This window comes from Pogonomyrmex barbatus, unplaced genomic scaffold (assembly GCF_055798465.1).
Source record: "Pogonomyrmex barbatus isolate J1 unplaced genomic scaffold, ASM5579846v1 scaffold17, whole genome shotgun sequence".
Classification (NCBI taxonomy): Eukaryota; Metazoa; Arthropoda; class Insecta; order Hymenoptera; family Formicidae; genus Pogonomyrmex; species Pogonomyrmex barbatus.
Window position 1 is genome coordinate 3,902,672 of NW_028297113.1, and position 24,622 is coordinate 3,927,293.

Sequence of the window (24,622 nt, forward strand, 5' to 3'; positions counted from 1 at the left end):
ATGCGTTAATACCATACCCCCGGCTAACCCTCGCGGTTGAATGCGTCCAGCTAAAAGCCACCACTACTACTACCATCACCAGTAACGCCGCCGCCATTCATCCAGACGCGCTTTCTATTCTCTGCTCTTTCCTTCCTCCTTTCCCGCGCGTTGCTCTTCCTTGTCCTGCTCTATCGAATAGCCCCGTCCTCTCGTTTCCCCCTTTTCACAACCCCCCCCACCTCTCCCCCTCCGACCCTCGCGCGACCTCTCGAGAGTACAATAGATTCCTGTAACTACCCCTATCTACGGCACGAATCGAATGCCTGTTTGTGTATTCGAGTGCACGGTTATTTGACGGACACCGGGATGATGTACACACAGATACACCATGCGCGTAATCCGTGCGCGTGTGACCGCACACCGTCAAAGTATCAGTGTACAGATAACGGAAGTGGCACACAGAGACGACTCCTCTTGCTCTTAAATTACCATTTTTGCGTTAAGAACTCACGAGAGAGGTCTCCGTAGGAGATCACATCGTACACATCGAGTACCGATCACTCGTTTGTTCAAGCACGCGAACCAATTTTCGAAAGGCATAAAATTACAAAGGGAAAAGATGTTGGGCGAGAGGGAGAGGGAGAGAGGAGAAGGAGGAAGAGTCGCAAAATAACAAAACGAATTTCGCTTTGAAATAACACTGTACGAACTGTATGCACTGTCCGTGCGACGATTCGTAAAGAAGTGAATTCAATTACACGACACTAGCGGCTTCGGCAAAATGCCCATCGTACTGCAGATTTTCACGAGGCTAATTTTCATGATCGCTGCAGCAACACCAGTTCGTCGGTATTACGATATGACGGAAACTTCAGCTCCACGCAGTGACGACAGGCAACGGCAATTACAGTGTAAAGTTACGGGATGGGAAGCGTACAATGTGCCAGTTGCAACGACGCAACTGAACAATTTGACCCTATTTCACTTTGATATCCGCATATGCGACGGCTCTTTCATAAACCTCGACTTGTGCCATTAACGTCGTGATTAACTAATCCACTTCGATTTGCGGCGAAACAAAAAAATGCCCGTGCTTTTGAACGCGATGTTCAACGCGCGTTCAAAAGAGTAAATCGATTTAACTCGTTATTTCATAAGAACAGTCAATTAAATAGTTCTTAACTTGATTGTGCAGCCGGGACATTTGACCCTTCTAGATAACGAGCGAATGCCGGAAGCCATTAAAAGGAGGAGAACTCTACTTGTAACTTAAGTTTACTTGCGAGTTGTATACTTGCCTTCTTGAAGAGGAAATAACCGGTAAAGTTTTAAATATTTATGAATTTATCCATATGGCAATAAAATTTTAATGCTGTTGAGAGAAAAATGTAAATCAGTACATTTACTTTTAAAGCAGTACCTTTACTTTTAAATTTATTATTAATTTAATTAGCTATATAAATACAGGTTACAGTGGTCAATAACATTTTGCTATTTCAACATTTAAAAATTCTAGGAAACAGATTTGAAAAAAAAAATAAGAAAAAGGTGTAAGAAAAAATTAATAATTATTTAATAGCAACAGAGAGAGAGAGAGAGAGAGAGAGAGAGAGATGTATGAGTTAATTATGCTAAAGGCATGACATTTTATTTACGATTTACTGTGATTAATCATTAATTTGCATAGTCCCATCGAGTTCTCTAACTACAAACTTATCGCATTACTCAATCTTCCGTCGTAGTTACCGTCGTACTTTTACAGACTCTCCTCGTCTGCCGGTGAATTCGAGTTTTTGGTGTGCGTAGCAGCCGTACCATCTATCTGTCCCGCTTTTCCGCGCGGCGGCCTCCTCCCTTTTATACTCGTTTCCTTGCCTTTCATCCCTTTTACGCACAGCTGTGCATTTCATCTTCCCTAGGTCTTATACTCTGACATATCGAAGGCTACTTACAAGCCTTATTAAAACATTCTGTTTGATGGGAAGCTTTTATAGAGCTCCTGCCTATTTCTCCATCTCTCTCCATAAGATTACTTTTTAGATACATCCGAAATTCTTATCGCTCGCTTATAAATACTATGATTTATTTACCGGCACGGAAAATGTTATTCATCAGAGCATACGTTGTGTATCATACATATTTTATATTTCTCTACCTTTATTTTATTCTCATAATTCTCATCTCGGAGCTAACAGAAAAATTAGGATTGTTTATTCTAGATGCGTTAATAAAGACCGCCATTCTGTACATTGAATTGCTCGAATTGCTTTTTTTTTTTTATTTCAAACAACTTTGCGCCAATAAATTTTATGGGACATATTTCTCTTTTTCTCCTACCTATAAAATTAAACAATTCCGATCGGAACTACGTCTCTCGCACAGCGAAACTAAATTTATGGAGAATTAAAAATATGGATTGCCAAATGTTTTATTAATTTTTGTCTTTGTAAAGATAAATTTCAGAAACTGTTTTTTCAATACATCATTCTATTTGCTTAGCGAAAAATGAAATTACATCTCAATTGTATTATAACTAACTTACTCGTGTTATTTATGAATTAAAATTATGAACTATGAAAACTCTTCTATGAAACGTGACGTAATGTTTTTTTTATTTATTTTTTTTTTTTTTTTATATTGAAATGTCATACAGTATCTTCTAGACACTCATATTAAGTCTTTAAAGTCCGCAGTAGCAATGCAACTTTCCTTCCTATTTTCGCAACTCAACCAGTCGTTTGGCTTATGTGGAAGCCATCGATAACGAAACGTCAAACTTTTAATATCCTATCCATCGAGATGTCGACACATAGCCGCGCGATGGCCCCGGTATTGATTATTCTGCATTATAGCAAGACTATGGGGATATCATATCCGTTCGTTAAAAATGACGTGAAAAGAACAAGTGGTATATCGGCTTGCTGCTGCCGCTGCTTCGAGAGCGAGCCACTCGGGCGTGGGAATGAAAATAAAAGTGTGTATTATCGAGCAGCCCCCTGTCTCTATCGGCGGCACAGTAAAAGCTCGAATAATGGAGGGAATAAAAGTAAATAAAGATCGGTGGAGGACACGGATGAAGGTGTACATGGTCGACGAAAATCGAGGCTGACGAACGACTATAAAGACTTCTTCAGAATTATTAGCGGTAACCTACTAACGAAGAAATATAGTCGATTCATCATTAGTCAGCATACATTTTTGCATTAATCTATTCGTACGCATAGGCGACTTGATGGGTTCGAATTAGTAGTGTCATTTAATGTTTTTTACGAAGATTAATTAAATGGGAATTAGAAATAAAGATTCTTTTTTTCACAGGGCAGTTAGTTTTTACAGTTCGAATAATTTTTAAAGGGCTTGTAAACATGTACATTACATTATTAATATTTTTTTATATTTGCGTATACATTTTACAATGTAATTAATTCAAGTAATGTAAGAATCCGCGCGCGTGCGCGCTTCGCGGCGCAAATTATGCAACAAACAACTAGAACGCGATCGAAGATGTTTCGCCAGTATTTTTCACATCGTTCTTCTCTGTATCTTCTGTTCGTTTTGTTTTCGCGCTCTTCAGTCAGTCAAGCGTAAGCGCAAATCGCTTGCAAAAAATGGCCTTAATGCTTCGCACCGTGTTTTAAAATTAAACTAAGGTTAACGAACCGATCGCAGACGCGATGCTTGGTTGATTTAATCTTCCCGATTTCCTTACACTCGAAGAGACCCCTTGTCCTGTAAGACGGCTACGTGAAAAAAGAAGATAAATAAAATATGTAAGATGTTGCAAACAGCGCGGACAAGGATGGACACTTTCGATGGCTGCGCGCAACACACGCGATAGAATATTCAAAATAACACAAAAAACGTAATAAAATTATGATTATTTAAAAAAATAAATGGATAACGATTATTTCTATTCTATATTTCTATAATTCTATATTTCAATTATATATTCACAAGTTACTTGTGAATATATAATTGAAATATAGAATTAATTTTTATTGCCTAATTTTTATAGCCATTTTGAATTATAAATGATGCAGACGGAAAAGCAAAAAAAAAAAATACGCACTAAATTTGATAAACCTGAGAGAAAAATGTACTTTGAGTTTCTGCTCTACAATTGACTGAGTATATTGTTCAAACAAAGAATGCTTTTATACGTACATCGAATCGTGATTTTTCTAAAATGAAGCAAACATAAAAAAAATCGGGAAGCCACACGGGGGATTGTCACTTAACCCTCGGTGCTTTTTTTTTTATTTCAAAATTGAATTGGTACGGGACAAACGGAAACGAAATAAACTGGCCTCACTTTCACGCTCGGCCACGGATGTGCGGCGTTGTTTACAAAATAAATAATACTATATATATGTATAATGTGTGTGTGTGTGTGTGTGTGTGTGTGTGGTGCGCGCGCGCGGTGTGTGTGTGTGTGTGTGTGTGTGTGTGTGTGTGTGTGTGTGTGTGTGTGTGTTCGTTCCTCTGTGTACGAAACTCTGGCGTGACGGGGTGCTTTTGCAACGAAAAACCATCACGTTACTGATTTTTGCAGTTTTCCGAGGTTCGCGCTTGGCCAACGATCGATTTCACGCGACCAAGCGCGGCGGTTCTTTTATTTACAGCATGAATTTTTATTTTTTGAAGGCAATAAATAATAAGCAACTTAAACGGATCGAATTACCGATGAAAATTTGCGTTCACTTTCTCTTGTGGCGTATATTAATTGGACACTAATTAAAATTCGCGGCATGTGTAATGACGCTTCTCGATTCAACTGAAACAAGTTACAACGCGTATTTCAATATTTTTTTTATCAGGAGCTTTTACATTTTATTTATTTTACAATATACAATCTCGACTGCATTTAACGATAAGAATGAAAATATGTGTCGCTTTTACATGGGAGAGATTTGCGCAAAAGTGCGCTTTAAAAGAATTATAGAAAAAGATAGTGGAAAAAATATACAAAATAACATACTAATATTATGTTACACTTTACATTGCCAGTAGATTAAATTGCACGTGCGAGTGTTTAGTTTCAATAAAGTATCTATGCATTTTTTAAAGCACTTTTTTTAAAGCTGTTTTATTAATAATGGACAATAAAACTGTTTTTATCTCAACATGTAATTCAAGAATCAAGATAATTTTCTACATGCTCGCGTATCATCGTGCACGATTATACATTATTTATATCAACAATTATCTTTTGGACTATATTTTCTTTCAATATTATATGAAATATATAAATATTAATTAACATCTGCCGTCAGACTTTGAGAGAAACTTGTATTTTTTTTTATAATATAAATACAGAATGATTTATTTTATTTACACGATGTTTAAAAGTCCCTTCTCTCCAATATCAAATTATGGGAATAATTTATCTGAATAAATGAGATTTATAGAAAATATTTGCACGTAATTCAATTTACCCAAAATCTGTCGTGGGCTCTTTTCGAAACAAGTTGCATGAAAACCGTGCATAATTCGTCACGAAATTAAAGGACGATGCCTGAGTTGATTAATTTTAAGCAATCAATCAAGTCGTTAAGGATTTTAGCGGATAGCAATAATGTTAGCACAATTCGAGTCTCGCTTTGATTTTCACGTAACTATGCGCGGTGCTAAAAGGAAAGGAGGAGGGAATATATATTCGATAGGATAAGCAGCGACTACGAGTGTACAATGGTGACTGGGAGCTCGGTGGGGTGTCGATTCGAAGGAGGAGGGAAATCGCCCAAAGCAATCCGAACCCCTGCCGAATCCATGTAACAGATTCACTTACCTATTCGCCCCTACGTTTCCAGCCTTGCTTTTACCCCCTCGGAATCCTTCGCGAGTTACGAGACGCGTCAGTGACGCTCAAATTGGCTCGCTATTCCGCCGCAAAAGTCATATCAGACATGTTTGGTCGCGCAAAAGAGATCCTTAACTTTCATTTCACATAAATGTTCTCAATTCTCTTTTCCGTCTTTTCTTTTTTTTTTTTTTCCCAAACTAATTTGGATTGTTATATTGCGTTATTTATAATATTTATCTGTTGTTTATATATAATCGTCTCTGTAATATGCGCGTGTCAATTATAAAATATTTTAGCATGAAATTTTATATTTTCCGAGCTTGCTATTATTTAATAATAGTCAGTTTAATCATAGAGGAATTTTTAAAATATTTTACGGATATTATCAAAAATTATAAATTTTTGAAGATTGCATTCTTTCTGCAGCAACTTTATTTGGAACGATTCGTGAAAGGCTATATTGCGAACCGCTGTCCTAGACGCGCGTCAAAAGAGACAGGTGCGAAAGAAAGCGTAGTGAGAGTAAATGAAGGCGGTAAAGATAGCGTGATGAAGATAGCATAAAGATAATGGAATCCAAGGTTCACGACGCGTAAATCGGGATGTCGCTTGTAACATGATACGCGTAAAAGGGGAATGCGAGATAAACGGGACGAGCGAGAAAGGGATGACTAGAACGAAACAGAAGAACAGTATGAGAAATTGGGGTAGAAAGGAAACTAGAAGCGGAACGTATCGCGAGTAGTGGCAATAGAAGCGAAGAGAGAAAATAATCCATGTACGAAGTGCGAACGTCAGAGATAGGCAGGAATGGGACACGGGGAAATGAGAGCGACTGTGTACGCTTTTCAGCGTGCATTTCCGTATTTTTTGTTCGAGAAAGAGAGAGGAAGAAGAATTGAGATCGCGACAAAGGGAGTAACGCGAGTGTGGAAAAAGGAAGTTGCGACAGGGAGAAGGGTGATACGAGGGTAAGCAAAGATGTGATGAGAAAGAGAGAAAGAGAGAAGAGGAGGAAGGAGGGAAGGGGAGGGGGGGGGCAGAACGGTGAGATAGAACGAAATGCGATGTGAGAGAGGGATAAAACGAGCGCGAACTGATGCGTGTAAGGGGCAAAGGGAATGAAAGAGAGCTCGAGCTCAAGTGCGAAGACGCGGAGGCAAGAGCGGAGGTAAGAGCGAGCGGGAAGCGGACGGGATGAGAAAGAGCGAGAAGCGAATAGTAAGAGACCGGGAGAGAGGTATTCGACCCTCTATAGGGAAATATCCATAATGCGCATTTGCAATTTCAATGCCTCGCCGAACCCCGCCAAGTTGCCGAAGCGCAAGCCAGCAGCCTCAACCCTTCGTGCCAATCCGGAGCATCGCGGTTCTTCCCTCGTTCACCCCCATCCTCCGTCGTGCGTCCCGGGTTTTCCGCGCCCCTCTCTCCCTCCCCCTCCTTGCTCCTGCGCGTCCGCCTTTACCGCCTCCGTCGCAGAATCCCATAACGCCTCGAGCAACCTCTTATGTGCAACAACCCAATCCACATACTCGAACGCGTCGCGCGCCTCCCTCCCGCGCGATCAAATAGATTCCGTCCGTGTGTCGTCCCCCGAACTTTTGTTTTCCGATTTTTTTCGCGATTGTCAAGCGTCGTCTCGCTACCTTATCGCCCGGTTCCCGTGGCAGGTTGATACCCGTCGTATAAACTGAAAATTGACATCATTGGAATATCGACGGAGTGCGACAGGGACGTAATCCACGATTGTCAAGACGTCTAAATACGATAAATTTGTATGTGACACATTTGTATGTGACATTTCGTTCTTCAGTCCGATGATCGCAAATGGGAGTTGCGGAGAGCGCGAATGCTCGAGACGAGACTCCTCTGCTTAGCATGCCGAGGGACCGACAGAATGTTTTGGAACCAAATATATATGCGGATTATCGTAACGTGCTACGGTGATAATAATAACTATAACAATAATCTTACCTGCGCCTGCAGTACTAACCGCAATTGTTGGAGGAGAGTAACGTTACGGGCTGAATTTTATCCCAGCTTTACATTGAGCTGAACGTAAGCTCTAAAGGCGAAACTGCAGCATGCAGTCGTACAACTTTTGTATATTGTTCAACAGTTATGATTAATAAACGGGGGAATGCACTATGATCAAAATAATTGTTATCATGAAATAAAAAACATCTATAAATTAACTAAAATCCACAATTACTCGACAATTAGACTTTTTTTCTTAATTAATTTCTACTTTTTTTTTTCTTGTTAACAATTATCTTCCTTTGTTTCTTAAATTAGACAATATGTTTTTTTCTTATATCTCAAGGTATTTATTTTTGTAAGATATAAGAGCAAGTTGTGTTACATTTTATTTAAACGACCCTATATACATGGGTCGAAATATTGGACTTACAAAGTAATAAACAACTAGCATCTGGCCGATATGGCCGACTATTCCTTCCTCTAGACCAGGCGTGTCAAATTCAGTTTTTACGGGACGTAAAGTAAAGTTGAGAGGGCCGCACCCTGTACATCCAAACTTTCCAATATTTTTCACGGCGCACGCCGCGTCATCGTTCCCGGTAAGGTATCCGTATCTCGATGCGTTTTGCGACAGCGGGGGCGAGGGTGGTAGATTTATGATAGGGTCGCTTCCACTCGTACCAGCCAATACGATTAATATCCTAAAAAATCATAGGCGCGGTGACTAAAAACGAGCGTCGGGGGGGGGCAGCGTCGGATCGAGATGGACGACCTGTCCGAGGGTTAAAATGAGACGCGGGCGCAATGAAGATGAGATTCGCGCGTAACGACACATGACGGACAAAACGGAGCAGCCGAGCAGGCAGACAGCCAGGTGGCCGCGAGAGACATGAGACCACTTCACGAAGTGGCACGTAACACGCGCACCGGCCATTTCGTATGGCCAGGCGGCGGGAGGTCGATAAATCTGACGTCGATTGAAATATTGCCTTCTTCGAAATCCCTCACGGCACCGATTCCGGCTCGCGCTCCCACATCCCTGCCCTTCTTTCTCGCGTTCCCCCCTCCCCCCCCCGTTCCGCTTCCTTCGCATTTCTCCATCTTTCTCACCTTCTTCCCCTTCATATTTCTTTTTTTTCCGTCCCTTTTTTTTCCTCCGCGTTTTCCACCTTCGCTCCCCCTCTCAGCTTCTCTCTTTTATTCTTTTCTCTTTGATCCGCACACTCTCTGTCTTTTGCCTCGTTCGTGTACTCTCTCTCTCTCTCTTGGTTTCTGTATCTATCATGTTCTCTCGTGTTTTATTTCTTCCACTCTGTGTCTCTCTCTCTCTCTCTCTCTTTCTTTCTCTTCTTTTCTCTCTCTTTGTTCTTTTATGTGACCCACGAAAAACGCATGCGACAGGACGAGAAAGGGGAAAATAAATTCCACAGGGAGGGGGAGTGAAAAGTAACGACCGCGATATGAAGCTCGGTGAATTTCATTCTCTCGCCTCTTACAATAATTCTCTACTTCCCTTCTCGCTCCCTCTTCCATCTCTTCCTCCCTTTCTCCCTCCGTACTTCTCTTTTCTTCCATTTCGTTGAAAGCTGCCAATACATTCATCGTCGAATATTTATTAGCTGTTGGTTATTATAGTATGTGTAGGATACTAAAAACGCGCGTGGCCGCATGCCCTTGGGATCTCGCCAGGATATTGTCTAACCGCAAATCCAATTATTCAGCTAACGAAGTAGATAATACGATAAAACCTTTCGAGACACCGGTCTCTGCGTATAACATGCAAATGTAACTTCCGCCCACTGACGCGGATCATTTATCTTTCTCCCTTAAAGTTTTTCAAAGAAGATTCTTTCTGTTAATTGAGATTAAAAAGTTGCTGAATTAAAAAGGAGAAATATGAAATATTTGCCTGACACTCTTAATTAATATAAGATTAGTTAATATATTTCTAAAAAATTTACGTTAAAAATGTTTAGTTAAAAATATATGTATATGATACGTTGGCGCGATGCAGTGCAGACTGTTCACAGGCGATAAATATTATTTACATTAAATTAACATAAGTCTTTTACGTGCCATATTAAAGTACTTTTTAATAGTTTTTTAATGTTCCGCGCTTAATCGGATTAAATGGATTATGAAAAATATGGATATTAACCGGTGATTTCGCTTAAGCTTTGCGCACAGTGATGTATTGTAGCTTTTGATATTTGTGCCAATAAAATGGCAATTACTAAATCGCGACCGGACAATATGCAGAGATAATTTGTTTTTCCAAACATTTACATATTTTTCCTGTCGGCGCCCCGATGAATTTTCCTCAGTCGACGCAGCTGCCGCGATTCGTTACTAATTGTATCCTGCGCGTCTCGTTGCCGCGAGCACGTGCCACTAATTAGCTTTTATGCCATAAAGCAGCTATATTTTATGGCCACGGTAATTCCGACGCGAATTTTCAGCACTAATTACCGCGCGAGGCGGCACAAATCCACAATTGTGTCTGATTACATATGGTAAGGTTCTCCCTTTTGTTGCCCCTTCCTTTACTTGTGCGTGCGTACACGAGTGTGTGTGTGTGTGTGTGTGTGTGTGTGTGTGTGTGTGTGTGTGTGTGTGTGTGTGTGTGTGTGTGTGTGTGTGTGTGTGTGTGTGTGTGTGTGTGTGTGTGTGTGTGTGTGTGTGTGTGTGTGTGTGTGTGTGTGTGTGTGTGTGGTGTATGTGTGTGTTACGTTGCTATACTATTGTTCATAATTGGAATGCCCTCTAATCGTTTACATTTTCCCGACCAAATCAATTTACTCGCGCACGCCTGATGTGGCACGAACAAAATAAAGTTTTTATCGCCGCGCGGTTCTTCGAACTCAGCGATATTTGCATTTTCTCATTTACATTTCGATATAATTGATAGAATTCTCTCTCTTTCCCTCCTTTTTCCCTAAAAAAATTTCCTGATTTTAGAGAGAGAGAGAGAGAGAGAGAGAGAGAGAGAGAGAGAGAGAGAGAGAAAGAGAGAGATCTCTTTTTAAATTAAAAATCTGGAGATACGATTATTAGAAATTTTATATTAATATTTAATTAAGTAAAATCAACAACTTTAATGCTTTGATATTTTTAGTAAAATTTTTATATAGTAAAATTTATATTTAGTAAAATTTTTTAATTTAAAATTTTGGCTTATTCCTTAACATTTTTCAATAGATACGCATTAGCATCGCGTGACCGATTATCGATTACACAAGTCAACCTGGGAACATAGGTTAAATAGCTTTCAAGTAATTAATCTAGATTATTTACACATAATACGTGAACAATTTTCTTATCCACAAATTCACGTACGATACGTCATGCATTTACTCTTCGTCCGCGCATCATTATTTTACACACAGATATGTGATAAAGTATAGTCGAGTTCACAATCGAGTTCACAAATTTACTCTTCGTCCGCGCATCTTTATTTTACATTAGATATCGAGTTTACAATCGAGTTCACAATTAATTCCGTGACTCGCGCAAATCGTTTCGATCTCGTAAATGCGAAACGGATTAGGTATGTAAATCGTCACGGGGACTTACCGTTACATTTCGGGGAACGTCGCGTCAGCGGACGGCTAGCTCCTGTAGAACCGCCTGTAGACTGTAGGTGAAAAGTTTCACCGAAGGGCGATCGATAAGAAAGAGTTATTAACGGGCGTTTTCCCGACGACTACAAACTCGTCGTCGGCGGGAAAGTTAAAACATCGCGGTTACTACGCACGATTGATAATGGAAACGTTATTAATTGCTCCGCCGTCGTCGAGCCGTCGACGTTCGGGCTTACCATATGGCACTGATTAATTACTCTGACCGATATCGGCAGAGAGCCTTGTTCGCCGTGTACTTTGCTGAGCGGGATTAAGTTGGCAGTGCCAATAGTACCGTACAAATTGCTTGTTCTTCCGAGCTTCTCCCCGCCGCTGTGTTTTACCTTTAATTGCGCCGGTATCGCTTCCCCGCTGTTTATTCGGGAATAACAACTTTGTCCGGAATCGCGGAATCGAAAGCGCGAAACGCCGTCGTGCCATTACGAACACTGTTACACTGCGCTTAAGATTGCGAGCGAATAAGTAGTTGGCCCTGCAGCGAGCGGCGAAGAAGCCGATTTGTGTCTTTCTATATGCAGTGACTCCCTCCCGCCTTCTCTCTCTCTCTCTCTCTCTCTCTCTCTCTCTCTTTCTCGGCCGTTATTATGGAACGTTTTACCGGTTATTACAAAAGTTGGCGAAATTCTCATTTACAAACTTCGGAACTTTACGACAGGCAGTTTCGTTAACGGGATACGACACACGTTCCCGCGTGCGCGCGTGCGCGCGAGTTACATGTTATTAATAAATTAGTTACGTGTCTCGTCGATCGAAATTAGATATAAAGATCCCGTTAGCAACGCGCGAAACTAAATTTCGAAGCGAAAATGGGATCGTAGGATCCTTCGCGACGCGATCTTTATTGGAGGCTTTAAAAGAGAACTTAGAGGAACATTGAAGAAATAGGACGAGCGCTGAATTCGTCAACTCGACGATTATCTCATTATTGTCGTTAATTTAATATCTTCGACCTGCGGCATGAAAACGAGAGTAGCGGCATGAGCAAACGACCGAGGGCAGGAAGGGAAACATCTGACTTGTTAATTTTTCCCGCATAAATTTCAGTCCCGACCCGCAAGCTTTTAATTGATTCGACCGAGGCTTTACTGACAGGACGGTTACCGCCTCCCTCCGTCCATCCGTCCGTACAACACTCGACGATCTCGTTTTTCATCATCGATCGCGTTTTCTCAAAGTCACGATGACCGATCCGCATTCTTGCTCTTGTTACGACACAACGAGCATGCGGCGCGAATTAATCGATTCCGCGTCGCTTTAATCTTACGAGATTTTCTTTACGCCGTGTTTTTAAGTTGAAATATACGACGCGTATACATATCTACGTACATGCACGTGAAAAAAGAAGATCGAGTATTCGATTAGATGATGGATATATCAATCGTAGTAATAAAGTATAGTCGTACAGACATTGTAAGCTTTGAGCAGTTTTTTGGAGAGAAATTTGACATATTCCATTGTGATAGTTTTTATTCTTTCTATATCGTTCAATAAAATTTACAAGTCTATGATATTGACATTTTTTTTTTTTATTTTTTAGAAGTGTTATCGGTTTTTTATATAAACGATGAAGTTTTTTTCAAGTTAAGTAAGCTCACGTCAATCAATGATTGACGTGAAAGATGGATGAATTGTGGATGAAGAAATATCTATATGAAGATAGAACTTAATGAAACGGTTATCTGAAAAAAATGCTGCTTAAATTTTTCAGAAATTTGATTTTATTCTTCTGAAAACAAGTTTTTGCGAGATAAAATTATCGTTAATAATTTAAGCATTTCTGAACATTGTTATTTTTCAGAATATTAATTATTTGATTTATATTCAGAAATTAATTATTTGAAATAGAAATCAAATTTTGATTAAAAAAAAATTATTAAATAATTAAATTATAAAATTCTTAAGTCATTATTTATATATTTGAAATAATGTAAATTATCTGGACGATTTATTTTTGTATGTGCTATTTTATCATAAAATTAAATGCAAGCGTCACATAACTATTTGATCATAAAACAGTCAGAATTTATGATTTTTTAAATTGGGACAATTTCTGCGTTTATTTCTAGTCTCAAAATGTATTTGATTTTATATTTAACATTCCCTTAAAAAAAAAAAGTAACATTTATCTGGACAAAATAGGTTTGCAGTCATTGCTGCATTGGACATTGCTGTCCATTTTCAACGTTTTGTAAATTTTATTCATGTTTTATATACGTGTATATACGAAAATATTAATGAAAAATATTACACTTTTTATATATTTTATTAATTGTAAGAGGAAAGTTTGCAGCACCATCGAGTGTAATCGAATAAATAATCAATTTTGATGGAACAAAAATTACATACCATGATGCGTGGTATCATAAAGCGTTGATAAAATTATTGCAGCTATCAAACGAGCCAATTTATTGTAGCACGATCGTGCCTGTGCTTCAAGCTCCTCTTTCTTATGATGGGATTATTATTTTTCCGCTAACATGGCGCTAACGTGGCGCACGGTACGTAGAGAACTCTTCAGACCCTACGAAGAATATCTAGAGGGTTCAGTAAGTCTAATTAGAGTGTGGTACCGAGTACTGGTAGGGTGACAAAACGAGCAGACAACCAGTCGAAGGGTCTAGAGAAGAAAAAAAAGCACGAAGATTCGAGATGTTCAGCAGTACGCATATTCGACTTTTGTGAGCGCATTCTTTGCACGCGTCCTATTTTTCTCGAGAGTATTACGGTCTACCGAGCGTGGAATTTCGAATTCCCCGTAGTCCTTGAAATATGTAAATAGGTTCCATAAAGGGTTTCAAAAAATAGCTGGTATCTTTTTAGCGTGTGTTCTCTACCAACTCTATTTATTTTCGTAAATATTTATATCGAAAATAATCTTTTCCCTCCATCTACATGCTACAGTCAATTGAATTGAATCAGAATATCGCTCGTAAAAATCCAAATATGTATCTTCTAATAAAATATATATATTTTATATCGTTATATCGTTTTATAATGGTAAAAGTGTTCAGCCTATGCAATTGTTTGGAATTTTGAATATTACAAATGGAAAAGAATTTTCATTTTTATTCATTTTTATTGATAAAGGAATATAGTTATATATTCAAGAAAATATAAAGTGTCGATAGAGATGTTGAAAAAAATTACAAAATATATGAGAATAGTCCAGGCGTTATGTCAGGACGAAATGGAATTCGTAAAGGCTGGCCTGTCCATTTTTTTAGAAACATTCTACATATGTAACATGAAGATAGGAGGAAGTTTCGCTCTCGCGTGGTGCGATGGAAATTGAAATACCACCATGCTACACGGTCGCCGACCGAGATTATTACTCGCGTTCGGTCGAGTTCATTAAAATTAAAATTATACGCGGTGCGGCTATGTTATTTCGAAAAACGACGAAACTCGCGTTCGGTCGAGCGCAGCGGTCGTTGTGCCGCGCGCAATACCGCTTTCGCGCGCGGCGCGAGGTTGGGAAAATATCGGGCCGAAATATCTTTCGGGGCGAAAAAGTTACGAGTTTTCAATTAAGCGTGTCTACATTGTTCGCTAGTTCATTATGTATCGATCGACCGGCACCGTTTGCTCGCCGTTACCGCCCGTTATAAACTTTTCAATTTGCGAATGAACGGCGAAATATTACCCGGCACACAGACGCGAGATGGGAGAAGAAAAAAAGAAGGAGCTCCTCTCTCTTACCTCGTAAAAGGAAGTCTCCCAAGAGTACGTCGAACGAATATCTCTCCTCCTCCTCCCCCTCCCTCCCCCCGCCCGCAACCTGTCTAGGCGTCAAAAAAGCTGAGGAGGAGACGGAAGAGACGGCGGAGGATCAAGAAATAGTAGGGAAAAGGGCAATTCGTTTTCATTACCCACCCCACTGTAGCAGCAACTTCGATGCTGCCCGTAACGCACAAATTTACATCATCCTCTCGCCATAGTATCCTCGCTGCCTGTCCTGCGTGGCGCGCAGGAAGCGAGGACGGAGGCGAGAAGAAGGAGGACGTGAGGGTGGACACCGGGCTTGCTGATTTCTTTTTATCAGCTTCTGTAACTTTGATATCGTCCTTTGCACGAACTTCATTTATTAACGAGCTTGGGAATATTCGCTCGTCCAGGCCAGGCTGCCGGCATAATCAGGGGATAATTTCATTAGTCTGAATTATGAATTTCTATTAATGCGTCTGGCAGAGCCTATCTCGACGCGCAATCTCTCTTCGGGCCGAGTCACGCTTACTCGGCTCATTATCGGAATTTATGAGGCGTAAAAGTATCCCCATTCACAAAGAGAACCCGTGACAAGTCTGTCAAAGAGAAGAGAGAGAGAGAGAGAGAGAGAGAGAGAGAAAGAAGGAAAAAAATATGAAATATACACGCGAATGTTTACGCTCGTTCTCACGCGGACGCGTGCGATGGCGTCAAAAGGGAGATTGAAAAATATTAATAGATACGTCGGCGACGTCCCGCGGTAATGACGGTCGTGCCGTAATCGGGAAAATGATCGCATTAGGCTCAATTACGTTTTCCATTTAGCGTCGGTGGGTTTCAACAGCGGAGGGGCGAAAAACACACCGGGGCCCTTCGACAAACGAGAAACTTTCGGTGTCTACCTGAGTAGACGCGCGAGCGAACCCTCCGTGTTTCGTTCCGCGGGAGCGTGTCTATACGGCCGGGGGAGGATGGAAAAGGGCGGGTCGTGGAAGAAGAGCAATTCGTTTTCATTACCAGGGCCGTAGCGAGTTCCAACGGATTGGTAGGAGGTTGCTCTCTCTCCGGCGGTACGACGGGGGCCGGGTGGTTGCGAGATGGCTGGGCGACTAGATGGCTGCCTAGCTCGTCGGCTGGCTGACTGGCTGGAGCGGTCCACGGGAGAATTCCACTTGGCGAGTAAGTACGGGAAGAACGCGAGTTGTAGTAGCGAAGGTATCAAGCGGAGTTCCGCAGGGATACCTGTGTGTTTCGTGCGCCCGTGCAACTGTGCGCGTGTAGACACGCTACAAAGCTACGCGTGGCGCTCGACGTGGAGGTGAATCGGAGGGGGTTACACCTAAACGAACGTGGCAATGTAGTCGACGATGTAGCAGTGGTTTCCAAATCATCCCGACTCTCCTTTTCTCTCATTCTCTCTCTCTCTCTCTCTCTCTCTCTCTCTCTCTCTCTCTCACAATTTGCCCTTCTCTCTCTTATTCTCGGGAGATCCTTAATCAAATTTAAATACTTTCGTGCCATCCAAACTGCGCGAAGATGGCAGGTGGATGTCGGATTTCGAAACTGTCGGCGGTTACTTGATTAAAAGTTTGAGCGTGCGAGATATATTATTTCTAGCTAACCGCGCCTCTCCTACGTTTGCTTGGCAATTACGCGTATCCATGTCTCACTGTGAATTAAATTCATTAAACCGGTCGGTGTAATAAAGATGAAAGTCAGACAGCACTGTCGCATTACGTTCGGACGGCGCAAGAAGCTTCGTGAAATTTGTTATTCTAAATCGCACTCCGTTCGCATGCTAATATCGCACTCTACAAATTGTTGCGAATAATACGTCCCGCGATAGCATACGCGTTACGTACGCTGGCAAACCTCTGTATTCATTCACGTATTCCGCGCGTACAATATTAAAATTATTATCATGCGGACGAAGCATTTATATGTAATTCTGAAATACTGAGACCGTATAAAACTCGCGCCACTCTCACGAATTACGTGAATAATACAAATTTGATATCAGCGGAAAAACATTGTTATGCGTAACATTTTTGATGGATAAAATTTTATATGTGCAGAATGCATAAGAATCCATGACGCGCATAGATATGTCGAGTTAATACGTCGACTCACACAATTGTCCGAACTTGCACGCCGGATTCTGAAAACCACTGCTGTACAGGGTGGTATCCACAGTTCAGTACCTCTGCGTACCTCTGGCAATCCTACAGTCCGACCGTCAGCAAGAGGTGGGCCAATGTTGGAGAGGGTCGGGAGTTCGCAGTCGCGGGGGTGTAAGTGCTGTTTCGTGTACGACCAGCCCCGCCACCCACCCCACCTTGCAGACCTCCCCTCGCACCCTCTCCGAGGGAGCCATGGAGAACCAGTCGAGTGAAACAGCCACGCACGCACACATACAATTTCTCTCTCTCTCTCCCCCCCCCCTTCTTCCCCTTCTATCTCCCTCGCTTTCTCTTCGCTTCTCAACGATCTCGCGTTTAGGTACCGACGCGACGAGGATAGTTTGCGAAGCCCTTTCTTCCTTTCTTGAACAAGCGCGGCTCCGGATCCGTCCTTCCTTCGTGATTGTTCCTTCATCTTTCTGCCTTTGCTGCACTTCAAGGACGCGCCGTCCGCCCCTGTATAGCCCTCCTCCGGTCTTCTGTCCTCATTTTATGTTTTCGACCAAGACCGGAGGTGATTACTCGCGTACAACGTCGAGAGGTTTTCGCCCTCCGGGAACGATACTGAAATCGCTACTTCTTTGAACTTTTATTTCAGTTTATTGATATTTCACTTCTACCGCTTTGTTCTCTTTCTTTTTCCCGCTTCGTGTCTCTTGATCCAAAAACCGGATATTTACGTCAGTTACCTCCAAGTTGCCTCCAAGTTGCCTCTCTTGAAGAAGATTAGAGGCTACATCCTCGTGATTCTTCAACTACATTTCCTTCGCGCATTTCGAAAAATAACTTTGTACCTCTTTTTAAATAAATAAAATTAACAATCCCTTTTTAAATATTATCTTGTTTTTTTTTTATTCTTTCTTTTTTTATTTTTTAAAATTCATTTGTTCTCTTACGTCACAAAATGTGCCCTTCCACTAATCGATACTCCCTTATTGCTGGGTCCCATTCCCGCTTTCACTTTTGGCAGAGCATCAGGAACGATAACTCATTCGGGACGTAAGCCAGCACTCGACCGTTAGAGATATGTTTGAACTTTGCAATAGAATGAAGGTGGTGATCGATATGTTTGCCGAATTCGCGAGTATGTCGGAGTCTCCCTCACAAAGGGACTGTTTCTATTCCCGGTGAGGCAATTATTTCTGCGTCCCTTCATATATGTTTCAGAAAATCATAAATGAGGGGTGGCTAAAGTTATAGGACGATATTTCGCGTAATCGCCGCGTGGGGCGGGGGCAATTTTTAACAACATCACTCTCTCCTAACGAGAACGCTCGTAAATCCGCACATCTCACCCTCAAAAACGGAGTTCTCTCCTTCTTGCGTTGTTTTTATCCGCCCGGAGCGAAGCGGACGAGAAAACGTAAAAGTCATCCTTGCGATCCTGATCTTCTCCGGCGATACGCCGCGCCGACCGCGGGTGAGATACCCTCGATAGATCGATCTGTTCGAGTCGAGTTTCTTCTTTACGGACTTTTCAAATAAAGCACCTGCAACAACTTGACGCTCGGTTTCGCGGGACAAATGTCGCGAGTTACTTTTCCATAGTGGAGTATTTTCGTCGAGCGAACGAGAAAATTGTTACTCGCGTTTACGTCGTCGATGGATGCGCGAGTAGCCGTTTGTAGAGTTTTCCACTTTCTTGTCATTTCCTCTCGTCGACCCTTTATCTAAACGACAAATGTTACTGTTATTCTTAACGCACGCAACGCATCCGCGCAGCATCAATTTCGTAGTTTTCGATAGCCGATAGTTTAGCCGTTCGGCCAGCAAGATTGCATTAACAGTTATTGGATTTACAAACAAGTTTTAACAAATGGAAAATTTTCTTTTGTCCTTATCGACCTTATTATCAATCTTATTATCTCGTTTTTCTAACAATAATTCTAAAAATAATTATATATTAATTTATATAAAATAATTTATATAAGTATAGTATAATAAAATTTATATAAACTCGATATTGAATATTTTGTAAGAATTAAATTATTGCTAATCTTTTAGTAATGTTTCTAATTTAATTATGGATATAAATTTTTTGGGAATCTTTTGACAATTTGATTTTTTAATCGAAATTAATATTAACATACGATTGCACGCCTACTGTGAATCTGTATTAGTAAAGAACGATCCGGTCTCATCTGAGTTCTCCAAATGGCAGTAAACCGGAGAATCAATTCGTAGTCGAGTTAATAGCAGGTTACGATGGTCAGACTAATTCTAGGTAAGGGCAAGCGTGGTCAATCCCATGGTGAGCACCCGGCAGTCCAAACTCCAAAATGTGAGACTTGGGGCCGGGAGGAGGGTAATCGGATCATGCACCGGGTGTTCGCTTTGAGAAAGTCTTTAATGATCACACTCGAATCAAGTTATTAGTGCCACATGGGGAAAAGGCAGAATGCATAATATGGAGGAAACACGAGAGATATCATACGTGATGATTATCGTGATGAAGAGAAAGATTAACTTAAAACCTATTAGCGAAATCCGAGATGCGAGAAATCCGCGTGAAAATCCTTTCTCAACAAAGAGTTTCCTACTTAAACAAACGAATTTTCAATCAACGATTCGCTCCACTCGTGGCGGAAAAAATTGCGTCACTTTACAAGAGCATTTATTTCCTTTTGCCGTTATATATTCCCAGTTTTTTTCTTTTAATTTGATTAAATTCAACTTATTCCGTCGTAATTTTGACAGACTCATCAATCTCAACGAATTTCGATTTTATTTTCTTTTCAAACAGTGCTCCACATATATTTGGCATTATATCTACGTTTCGATTTGTTGAACAAAACTGTTCATTATAGAAATAACTTCAAAGCTTCGCTGCAAAAGCCTTTTTAAAAATATTGTAAATAAAATTCTATCCTGACAAAAAATGTAATCCAAAAGTAATATAAACTAAATTGCAATCTATGTTAAATACGTTTTTCAAAATGACGCACTGCATTTTATTAAAAAAATGAATTTTTTAATTTAGAGTCAACAAAAATATCAATCAATTCTGTACTGCTGTAATTGCGTTCATCTATTATGTACAACGCAGATCTTGCAAAAGGATAGGAGGGATCTTTGCGATTAACGTACCGAAGTTCGCAGAAATTTATCGTTTTATTAGTGAGGTAAAAAAAGCGTTAATGACTATCGTGTCGCATATATTTTAGATTACGCGAGAGTTTATTACCAGCAAAATTGTATAAACGCGCGCGAGTACACGTAATGGAGAACACGCAGGACACATTTTATCTTTCTTTTGTTTTTTGTTTTTTTTTTTTTTTTTTTTTTATACAGCAATTGACGTTAGGGTATTTTTATTTACGACAGCTATACATTCCTGGAGCGTAAAGCCTCGGCTACACAGACGTTATCGCTTTGCTAGCCCCGCATTTAAAACCGTGCCGTGTTTCTGTGCGTGCCTCGACTACGGATTTGATGTCAAAGTTATATCCAGGACGTTAACGAGACGTATGTACGAGCCAAACGATCGCCTACGTGGCGTTCACCTAGTAATTTAGCTAACTTCCGTGTTATTTATCGGCTTCTCCATACGTATGCATTTTGATTTTCCGCACACACGGCTCGCATATCCGCTGATTTCATTGCCCTCCATTAATCAAGTTACGATCACGGTACTTTGGCGAAGGTACGTTTTCTTCTTCATTACGTTCCGAAAGCGAGCGAGAGAGAGAGAGAGAGAGAGAGAGAGAGAGAGAGAGAGAGAGAGAGAGATGGAGAGAGACGAATGTATATTCCTAGAAACGTTAGATAAATTATTAGTCTCGGCTCACGTTATGTGTTATTGAGAGCTCGTGCGAAGACGAGCTTAGCGCGTAATTTCACAGCCGTATAATCACGCCTTCGGTGTAGCGCAAATATGAAAACCGAGCATGATATGAAGTCATTTTCTCTCTATGAGTCTATATAGATTTTTTTTTATCAGATTATCGGGAAACTGATCTTAACTACATTATTATGTTATGTAAGTAGCACAATGGAATTTCTTTCTTCCTCGTATATAAGTATGTGTATATATATATATATATATATACTTTCGTACACGACATGCACGATGTTATATGTATATTCGGAAAGAAATGGGGTCGGACGATAGTTTGGGAGAAGTTAAAATTAATATCAAACGTCACACGTATCCGACGGCGGAGTCTCAGCTTCAGCTCCAGAAAGAATCGCGCGGGTTCCTCGAGTAACTCGGTAAAGCCGGAAAACTTGAGTCGATTCATTAGCCCTCGCCGCAAACTCGCGGTAGTCGTCAGGTGGACATTCATCGAAGGGTTTAAATCGCGTCGGGTTAAAACCCCCGCCGCTGCCGCCGTCGCCGCCGCCGCCGCCGCCGCTACCGCCACCGCTACCGCCACCGCCGCCGCTGCGGTTCCGCATCGCGCGCGTCCTCCGGGGAACCGGCTGGGAGGGCAGCGGATTAAGTCGGGTTCGGTGATAAGTGGTCGCGGTACCCGGTCGGAAACTCTAATTAATACCTCGACGCTTCGTTTGAGCCCGTGACTTACGGGCCTGTCGACCGGGCGCGGAATTACGACCGAACTACTGCGGCGCGCGGCGCAGGCAGCTCCGCCGTTGTCCTTCAGGGGCGGCGCGGTCATTTGTTATCCCGAAGGGGGCCAGAAGGGAATCGTAGGAGGGAACGTCAGGAACCGGGAGAACGGGCGCCCCGAGTTTGCCGCCTTCGGCACGCCAGGATTCAATCGACATACGCTGAACGCCACCGCCGCCGCCGCCGCCGTCGCCGCCGCCGCCGCTGCCTGATGTTGGGCTTAACGAGTCGACGAGTAATATCGATCTGGTTACGTTAATTGTACGTTTCGACGGGCGGTGCTGTTACCTTCCGGCGAGAGAGATTCGTGGGAATGCGAGAATTTGCAGCCCGAGAGCCATGAATTTTCGGTGACCGTGAATCCATAAAATTAAATCGTGCGAATTATATTGGTTCGTACGGCTAGCTTGTGTGAAAATTGATAATGTTTGATAGAATATTCAAGTATATGCAGATACATGTTACATTTCTTATTGCGATATTAGATAAAAACATTTTACGATAAAATTTTTTACTGTCGAAGAGCATTTATTTAATGCTATCTATTTATAATCATTGAGGTTTCAGAGGTATTGTCTTATATGAGATAAGATATTTAATATATAAGAGATTTATATTTAGATGAATTCGCGAATGGTACGATATAAAATTTGTTAATAATATTCTTTTTCTAGAAAAATATGTGAGAGTAGCATGGATTCAGATTACTACATTAGATGAAAATGGGAAGTAGTATTAAAAAAGCCGCGTGAAGAAGAATGAGTTTCCGTAAGATTTCTCCATTAGCTTGACTATTTTGTTCTTCCGGGCTGGCGCGGATAAAATGAACCTTCAGTTATCTTCGAAGCTAGGCTAAAAAGAAAGAAATTAAAAAGTACTCGCCGCCATTGTGCCGCACGCACTTGCGCGTTTTATTACGTCCGCCTGAAAATATTCGCGCGCAACGAATAAAAAAATGATCCTCCGCGTTTACTCTCTCGTTTCTCGTCCCCAAACTCCGCTTTTATCGTCGCTCCTCTCTTTTTTTATGCTCCACCTGCCGCGAAATTCCGAGCGACCGAGCGAGTGTCCGTTCGCCGTAATAGACGTCGCGCCCGGCATACAGCTGCTGCATCGCGGCTACGACGACGCCTCGCAAATGGCTCATTGTAATGGAAGAAAAGACGACAAACGCCGCTGAATAAAGAGCACGGTCAGAAGTGGATGGACAAAGTCAGTGCGAACACCCGACGCGTCGAGCGCGAGACCGACGGGGCGCGCTCTTGGAAAAATTTCCAAGCTTCATCGTCTCCCGCGGCCGCCCACTATTTTCTCCATCTAGCCGTTCTCCATCTACCGGACTACCCTCGCCGTCGTCGCTCGCTTTTTTTTTTCTCGCTCTTCCCTCTTCGCCGCGGCTTCGAAGTTTTCGTAATCAGATGCGCGCCGTAATTTAATTCTATGCAGGAAGGGAATAAAAACGCGCCATCCGCAAGAGAGCGCGCGTAATAAGTTGATGGCGGATGGCCGCGTTAAACAAACGGACAATTTGATCATATATTTTCTCTTCCTCTTCTCTGTCATGTCGCTTTTCTTTTTGCCCACTTAGTTTTGGCCTTCTGACGAACGTTAGCGAGCGCGATACCGGTATCGCGTGGATAATTGGAGGAATAAATTCGTTGATATTGTTTTTGATAATGTAGAGTTCTAGATGGACAAGACTAAACTGACGGCAAATGGAAATGCAAGCACAAACGATAAATACGTCGGTGTCGCGCAATAGTTTTTCTCTTCGTTGTCATTCTTTTTTTTTCTTTTTTTCTTTTTTTTTTTTACCTTGTCTTGCCCTTTCCCGTCGTTACTGGCAAAATACCGTCAGCCAATTCAGCATCCAACTTTCACGACGCTGAAGAATCGTATTCCAGCGAAGTTCCATAAATAACGTCCTAACGGAAAAAATGGAGGAAGTAAAAAACGACGGTAAAGAAGCGAAGGAAAGCGGCGAGAGCTAGCGAAGATCGTTTATGCGAACCAGCGAAGGACCGTAAAAAATGTCTTCTTTTCTTCTGTCGTTCTAGTCATAAGTCTCTTTACTTACTTCGTTTACTCCCTTTCCTATCGATTTATTTCCACTTTTTTCACTTTTATTTTACCTTTTGGCTTCATTTTCGCAAAGCCACGGCAAATTTTATATTTAATTATCTTGATTTATGTTTATAACGTTCTTTTCTTTGATCGGACACATTTTTTTCTTGCTTCTTTTCTACGCGATAGATTTCCGTTTCACAAATAAAAGTTTCACAATATCAAACTTCGAGAGACAAATTTTTATCGGAAAAGATAAGCGAGAATGATTTATATAAAGAAATAAGCATACGGAGATTAACGATAGAGATTTTTTTCTATCAATCTTTTCTTATTGTCTATCCATTTTCATCTTTATTATTTTTTACATATTTAATTTGTAACAAAATTTTCCACCATTTATTAAAAGGTTGATTACTTATAAACAGAATGTTTTGCTTTGAAAAGCGATGATAGCGAAACGATCGCTCAGGAATAGCCGTGGTACAAAAAGACGGAGGTGGTTGGAACATAATCCTACTCCGAAGCCGGCAAGCGAAATCGTTCGAACGCCATGGTCTTAACGTCCGCTTTCTCAGAAGCCACCTGGCCTCCCGACCTGGCTGGCAACAAGATCCAGAGGTGGTGGTTAGATGCGGCTGGCCGATTAAGACGTCGATAAATAATATTAATTGCCGGCCAACCCCGGGCCGAAACC

At 41.3% G+C, this 24,622-nt stretch overlaps 1 protein-coding gene across 2 annotated transcripts in view; it reads left to right on the forward strand.

Moving 5' to 3' along the window:
* Positions 1 to 24,622, forward strand: part of LOC105423205 (uncharacterized) — a 248,838-nt gene that overhangs the window by 69,618 nt on the left and 154,598 nt on the right. The gene's annotated exons all lie outside the window — the stretch shown is intronic.